Source organism: Protopterus annectens, chromosome 4.part1 (assembly GCF_019279795.1).
Source record: "Protopterus annectens isolate FY-2018-M chromosome 4.part1, PAN1.0, whole genome shotgun sequence".
Taxonomy (NCBI): Eukaryota; Metazoa; Chordata; order Ceratodontiformes; family Protopteridae; genus Protopterus; species Protopterus annectens.
In genome coordinates, this window is record NC_056734.1 from 920,277,101 (window position 1) to 920,284,600 (window position 7,500).

Below are 7,500 nucleotides of genomic sequence, written 5' to 3' on the forward strand. Positions count from 1 at the left end.
GTAGGGAACGTCAGAAGTACATGCCCTCTAAGCATGGAAACAGTGAGAATACAGTCCTCACCCTCAGGATTGCCATTACTGCCCCATTTCTCAGTTCCCTGTGAGACTGCTTGACAAGGGAATGTTTTTTCTATTTTAATGAGCAGCCTCTTCAGGTGGCTGATGTGGGCACCAAAGCCAGTATCTATTAAGTCATGCACCCTGAATGGCAGCTACTGGTGGGTGACATAATCACCACCTCCACCAGTACTCCCAGAAGGTAACACTGCACCAGCAGTGGGCATTGCTACCTGATGTAGATGGGCCAGGTAATGCAGGAGCTGTAGGGGCAGCACTGTCTGGTTGCTTCACAGAGGTGCTGGGTGTTGGTGTGGCAGCCGGTGGAGGGTTGGCAGGCTGAGCAACAGATGCTGACTCACCTCCCTGTGTTGAAATAGATTTGGTTTGTTGACAGAAAGATATGACATCAGAACAGTGTGATTGCAGGTAACACACACACATACACACACACACACACACACACACACACACACACACACACACACACACACACACACACACACACACACACACACACACACAAAGAGCGAGAGATAAGGGGTGGGGTGAGACAAAAAAGAAAAGAAAATATTAGAACCATAAAATTTCACATTCATGTTTTACTACAACAAATATGCTTTTCTTATTATAGTAGCTATAAAGCTTTTGCAACCACAAAATCATTGTAAATTGTTTCAAGTAATCCTTGGAATACACACATATTCCATATATGCTTTTAAAGATATACAGATTAATTTAACAACATGGCATTAAAGCTAATATTGCTGCATTTCAAATGTAAAAATGACAATTAGAGAAAGTAAATCTATAGGTTACTTGTGGGAATTGAACCCATATAATCTGAATACACTATTAAACTTGTCTACTGTAATTACCAAGAGCTATAGAAAAAAGCATGCATGCTTGATGTTACAGTTAAGATATGAATGCTAAACTTAATATTGATCAAGGAATCACAATATAATTAGTACAATAAGGGTCACTTGCGCTGCAGACATACTACTTGTCTCTCTGAGTTGGTCCATCCGCTTAACTTGTGCCTTCATGTTCACCAGGATTTCCCCTGCAGCTGTAAAATAGAGAATGAAAGATGACGAGACACAAAAGCATTATGTGCACCACTACTGGCTATCTGCAGCATTCCATATCATTTCAATTTGCTTGATCTGTAAACTTACACAACTAGGTTCATAGGTTCATAGGTAGGTACTAGGCTATCAGCCCTGGGGCCTATACAAGCCCAGCCAAAAAGGTACCCTGGCTTTTGCCACCCAAGAAAATAATTTTCCTGTGCTACTGTTGAGCAGAGCTACAGAGGTGATCCCCGGGGTGAATTTCCTATTTCCCATCCAATCATCAAGATTTTTCTTGAAGAGTGCTAATGAGGAGCTTTGTTTGATATAGATAGGTAGTTTTTGGCAGAGTATGGGAAGTCTCTGGGACAGGAATCTATCCCGCCGGCATGTTCTGTTTATTGTGGTGACAAGGCTTAGGTACCTAGAGCGTGTAGCTCGGAGGGATTGGGATTTCATTAAGTGGAGCATGTCCAACAGCTCTGGGTTTGACATAGCTTTGTATATTAAGCAGAGATCACCTCTGAGTAGGCGATATGCGACGGAGTAAAGCTGGAGTTTTTTGAGATGGTCTGCATACGGCATCTGTTTGAGGCCGGTAATCCTCTTTGTGAGGTATTTCTGTGGCCTTTACAGTTGTTGTAGATGTCTTGTGAGGTACATACCAAAAGGGGCGTTGTACTCTATAATGGGTCTAATGAGTGATGAGTAGAGGGGAACAATGACCTCTTTTTTTGTGGATGAGAAACCTTTTGTGATGTGGTGTGCCACGTAGAAGGATTTCCTGACTACTGTGGTGATGTGATTATCAAAGGAGAGACTACTGTCCACCTGTGTTCCAAGGTCTCTTATCACACTTTCAGTGTTAAGTATGCTACCACCTATGCTGTAGTTCATGGGTACAGAGTTTTTACCAAAGGGGATGACAATGCACTTTTTGGCATTGAGCTTGAGGCCATGGCTTTGAAATCAGGCATCTGTCTCAGAGATGCCCTTTTGTAGGATGTCCACATCGTTAGGAGGTTTGATTATGGCTCCTAGTTTGCAGTCATCTGTGAATTTCATTAGCCAAAGGCCTTCTGTGTTAGCCTGTACTTCAGAGAAGTAGATACTGAATAGGATAGGACCCAGGACTGAACCCTGTGGTACTCCACTTGTCACTGGTATGAAGTCGGATTTGGAGTCTGCTACTTTCACAGTGTGGGTTCTGTCAGTGAGCCAGTTGGCAACCCATCTTGTGACATAGGGGTTTATACCTAGTTTAGTGAGTTTATCTATAATGCCAGAGTGGGGGATGGTGTTGAAAGCCTTGGCAAGATCTGTGTGAACCACCTTACTCTTGTCTACGGCTTTGGTGACTGCTTCAAAGAAGTCTATCAGGTTTAGGAGACATGATCTGCCTTTTACAAACCGAAACTGGGTGGGATCCAGAGTTTGGAGATTACCAATGTCTTTGTTTATAAGTTCCATGATGATATGTTCCATGGCCTTGCAGACCAGCCTCATCAGACTAATGGGGTGGTAGTTCCCAGGGTCCGTGGTGGCTCCCCTCTTGTGGAGTGAGATAACCATCACTGTGCACCATTCAGCAAGCACAAAGCCTGAGGTGCGGCTATGACTGAACATGGTACTTAGGTGAGGTGCCAGTTCATTCTGTAGTTTGTGTAGAATGCAGCCTGGAATGTCTGGTCCCATGGATGCCATGTTCTTGGCTTTGGAGAGTGTGGTTTTTACCTGTGCAGCCATGATTACAGGAACTTTGCATTCTTCCAGTATAGAGATGGGCTCTTTAGGGAGTGAGAGGAGGGTAAAGTTAGCACTGAACCTATCTGCCGGGATGTTGGCAATATCAGTTGGGTCTGTATATTTAGTGCCATTGTGCTGTAACTCAGAGCAGATCTGAGTGTTGCCATTGAGATTCTTGACATAGCTATAGAATGTTTTTTGGTTGTCTTTAAAATCAGTGGCGATTTTGTTTTCAGAACTAGCTTTGGAGGATTTTATCAGGGATCACAGCTTCATAGAGGGGGTCAGCAGTTCAAACCTCATCCAGCCACTGGTCGAGTTGTGCCTGCTTGCCCCTCTTATGGTCACTGTAGTGATGCCTACACTGCTCCACATTGTCTGGTATGCCAATGGCTGTAGCACTTCATGAGGAGTGCAGCAAACATGTTTGACTCCTCCACAGACCACCTCTAACCTGAATTTGGCACCATCCTTCCCATCTCCTGCCATGTCTGCAAAGGGCCCTCCAACAACAATTGCAATTTCCCACCAGTTTGTGATATTGCATTTTACAACCAGTAAGCCAACATGCACAACCATGCCATGCGCATTTGCACTATGGTAAGAAAAAAGAACCATTGCCAAACAAATGGGAAGGGACTTTATGAAGCAATAATAATGATGTAACATTTAGCATTGATTTATGACATGTGCTGCTCTACCTGGTCACATTTTGTGCAGTGATCAACAATGAAATGCTAAATGACTTAGCATTTCAGTTATGACTTAGGAGAGATCAATGGGATGACTTGGTACAAATTTTGAAGGGACTTACACACCATTAACATTAATTTGTAGAATGAGGAATTCAAACCTATATAAAAGACAATGCATTTATTTCCACATAGGTGATTATTCCTCATTGTCACCAAAGAAGTGTTTGCCAACCATGGTCATTACCAATATACAGAGTGACTGGTGCTATACTTCTATTATCTTGTATGTTTGTGACATTAAAAGGTCCTGACTTATGCATTCTCAGGTGTGATGCAGAATAATGTCTGACAAATACTGCAAATGGATAGACTTGCATGGCTTTAGTAATACAACTTGAAGTTATGATACATACCTCACAATACTTTCTGTTGTACAGTTATACTTTGGTTATGGGAGGAGTGTAGATGATTACCAGTAAACTAATGATATGCAGCTGCATTTTTTATTATTCCAGTTACACACATAATACATATGATACCTACAAAAGTACATGTATGCAGGCAGTAATGAGACCTTTCTGTCAATCATCCTGCTATACATAGCAATTAGTTTGTAGTATTATCTTTATAATCAAAGTTTTGTGAAAAATGACAGTGTGACACACTAGAAAGTGAAACATGCTGAATTTGAACCCTGGCTCACCAACGTTCTGCTTCTGTGCTTTATTGATTTGGTTTTGGTCCATGCACCTGCCTTGCTTGTGGATTTCCTTGTGTGGAATCACCAGTGTTCTGACCATGAATTTGCTGCATTTATACATAGTGCCACAGGGAAAGCTAGCAGGAAGGTGGATTTTCCAGGTGAATTACTGTCCAGAGTACTGACAGCTGTCCATTGCCACTGAGTCTTTTTGCACAATGAAAGGTGAACCAAATTATTTTTTTCACTTTTCCCTTAAGTAGTGAACCTTGTTTCCACATAGATAGGCAATGTGCAAATGTAAAAGACAATAGCAAACATATATTATTGTGGAAATATAAAAGACAATGTTGTTTGTCTTTCGGCTTTTCCTGGTTAGGAGTCACCACAGCGGACCTCCGGTTTGTTAATGATTGGCAATAGATTTTAACAAACGCCAAGGTGCCAGCTCGACATCCAACCTTCAGTAAAGGCATGCCCTTACGCATGTCTTTTGAACGCCACCCAACCACGGGGAGGACATGCAGACTCCACACAGAAGGCACTCCGCACTCCAGCCAAGAACTGAAGACAATAGTGAACATATATTACTTATGTAAATACTCATTATGAGCCTTCCTCACTAAAAACAACTACTGTGGGAGTCGAACCCTACTTTACCTGTGTTCTCTCATTTTTAGCTCACATATTATACCTTGTGCCACACATGCAGTCAGGTAACAGGTGTAATTTCTCTCATCATAGCTATCCATGTTGCTAACTGCTGCAGAATGCTGCAAAGCATGTTTGAGCTTCATAAGGTGACTGAAATTAAATTTGCACTTTTTAAGCAGTTAACCATATTTGTGCTATGCATATTGTTAAAAAATAGACAAAGGGAAGCAAAGGTTAAACAACTAGACAGCTCTGGATTTAAATCATCAGGCTATTGCACTTACATAACACAGTTGTAGTGGGTTGTCTCTCTTTGCCACAGACACAACTTTGCAATACTAATCAAATCATTAACATACAAGCAATTAACATTTCATACCCAGTATTAAACAGTTCATACACTTGGACATTATCAGTTTATTATAAATTTGTACATAACATATTTAGTGGAATGAGTGATCACACATTATTTATAAATATGTTTGCAAAACTGCAGCTCTGCCTTCTCTTTGTATTCTGGAAATAATTCCCTTATCTCAGCTTTAACATCAGACATGCAATCTATAGTGCATATTCTGTCATTTTTCTTTCAAGGTGCGGTACAAATTCATGAAAGTCAACACCAGTTTTCAGCAAGGAAATATACATGTGGGATGTTTGGTTTTGTTTAAAAGCTCACTATATTTAGTTCCACACTTTGTAAGTGTATCATCACTGACACACCCACTTCAGTGAAGAGTGTCTTTGCATTACGTTGTTTTGCTTCAGTCAGAGAAATCAGTCATAGTTGCAAGCCATTAGAACTTAACAATGGTGTATAGGCTACATTATGTTTATATCAGATACATGAAGTCAAAGGTTTGGTATTCATCAATTCTAGTGTGTTCATACCTCATTTGCAGCTTCAGAGTGCTCAGAGGGCTGAATATACACTAAAAGGAAACTGTGTAACTAGGGAACTTGAAGGGGAAAAGATTGTTTTCAATAATGTTTATTGCTCCAGTTGTGTGAGTGTATGTATAAAAATGCTATTTTACACTGTTTTCCATTGTGGATATTTCAGTTTTGAGGGCCAAGTTATTTGGTAAATGCAGTTATAGGTTCATAGGTAGGTACTAGGCTATCTGCCCGAAAGCATTTATAAGCCTAGCCAGAATGTGTTGGCTTTCACCGCCTCCTTAGATTAGTTCCCTGTGCCTCTGTCCAACAGATCCACTGAAGTGATCCCCGGGGTAAACTTTCTGTTTCCCATCCACTCGTCAAGGTTTCTCTTGAAGAGTGTTAGCGAGGAGCTCTGCCTAATGTAGATTGGAATCTTGTTCCAAAGCATGGGAAGTCTCTGGGACAGGAATCTATCCCTCCAGCATGTCCTATTTATTGTTGTGGTGAGGTTTAGATCCCTAGAGTGTGTGGCTCAGGGGGATAAGGTTTTCTTTAGGTGGAGCATGCCCATCAATTCTGGGTTGGACATGGCCTTGTATGTCAGGCACAGATCACCTCTGAGTAGGCGGCATGCAACCAAGTACAGCTGGAGTTTCTTCAGTCGTGCTGCATAGGGCATCTGTTTGAGGCCAGTGATCCTCTTGTACTTCTGTGGTCTTTCCAGCTGTTGCAGGTGTCTTGTAAGGTGCATACCAAATGGGGCATTGTACTCTATGATGGGTCTGATGAGTGATGAGTAGAGGGGCACAATGACCTCTTTTGATCTGGATGCAAACCCTTTTGTGATTAGGTGCGCCACATAGAAGGATTTTCTAAACACTTTGGCAATGTGATTATCAAAGGAGAGATTACTATCTACTTGGGTCCCCAGATCCCTTATTACATTACCTATGTGGTAGTTTGTGGGTACTTTGTTTTTTCAAAAAGGGATGACTATCCGTCTCAGTGAGACCCTTTTGGAGGATATCTGTGTCAGCCGAACAGTCAATTATAGCCACTAGTTTGCAGTCATCTGTGAACTTGGTCAGCCATAGTTCTCCTGTGCTTGCCTATACCTCTGAGAAGTATATGCCGAACAGGAGGGGTCCTAGGACTGAGCCTTGGGGAATGCCACTTGTAACCGGTTTAGAGTCGGACCTAGTTCTGGCAACTCTCACCATGTGGGTTCTGTCCATGAGCCAGTTGGCAATCCATCTTGTGATGTAGGGGTTTATGTTCAAGCTGGTGAGCTTGTTTATAATACCAGAATGGGGAATGGTGTTGAAGGCCTTTGCAAGGTCTAGGTAGGCTGTGTGTACCACCTTTCCCTCATCTATAGCCTTGGTAACTGTCTCAAAGAAGTCCACCAGGTTAAAGCAGCATGATCTGCCCTTAACAAAGCTGAACTGGGTAGGGTCCAGTGTTTGGAGATTCCAAATGTCTCTGTTAATGAGTTCCATGATAATGCACTCCATAGCCTTGCAGACCAAGCTAGTCAGGCTTATAGGGCAATAGTTCCCAGGGTCTGTTGTGGCTCCACCTATGTGGAGCAGAATAACCATTGCTGTGCACCACTCTATGGGTACGTAGCCTGTGGAGAAGCTGAGTTTGAACAGTGTATTTATTTGAGGGGTTAGTTCATCTTTGAGCT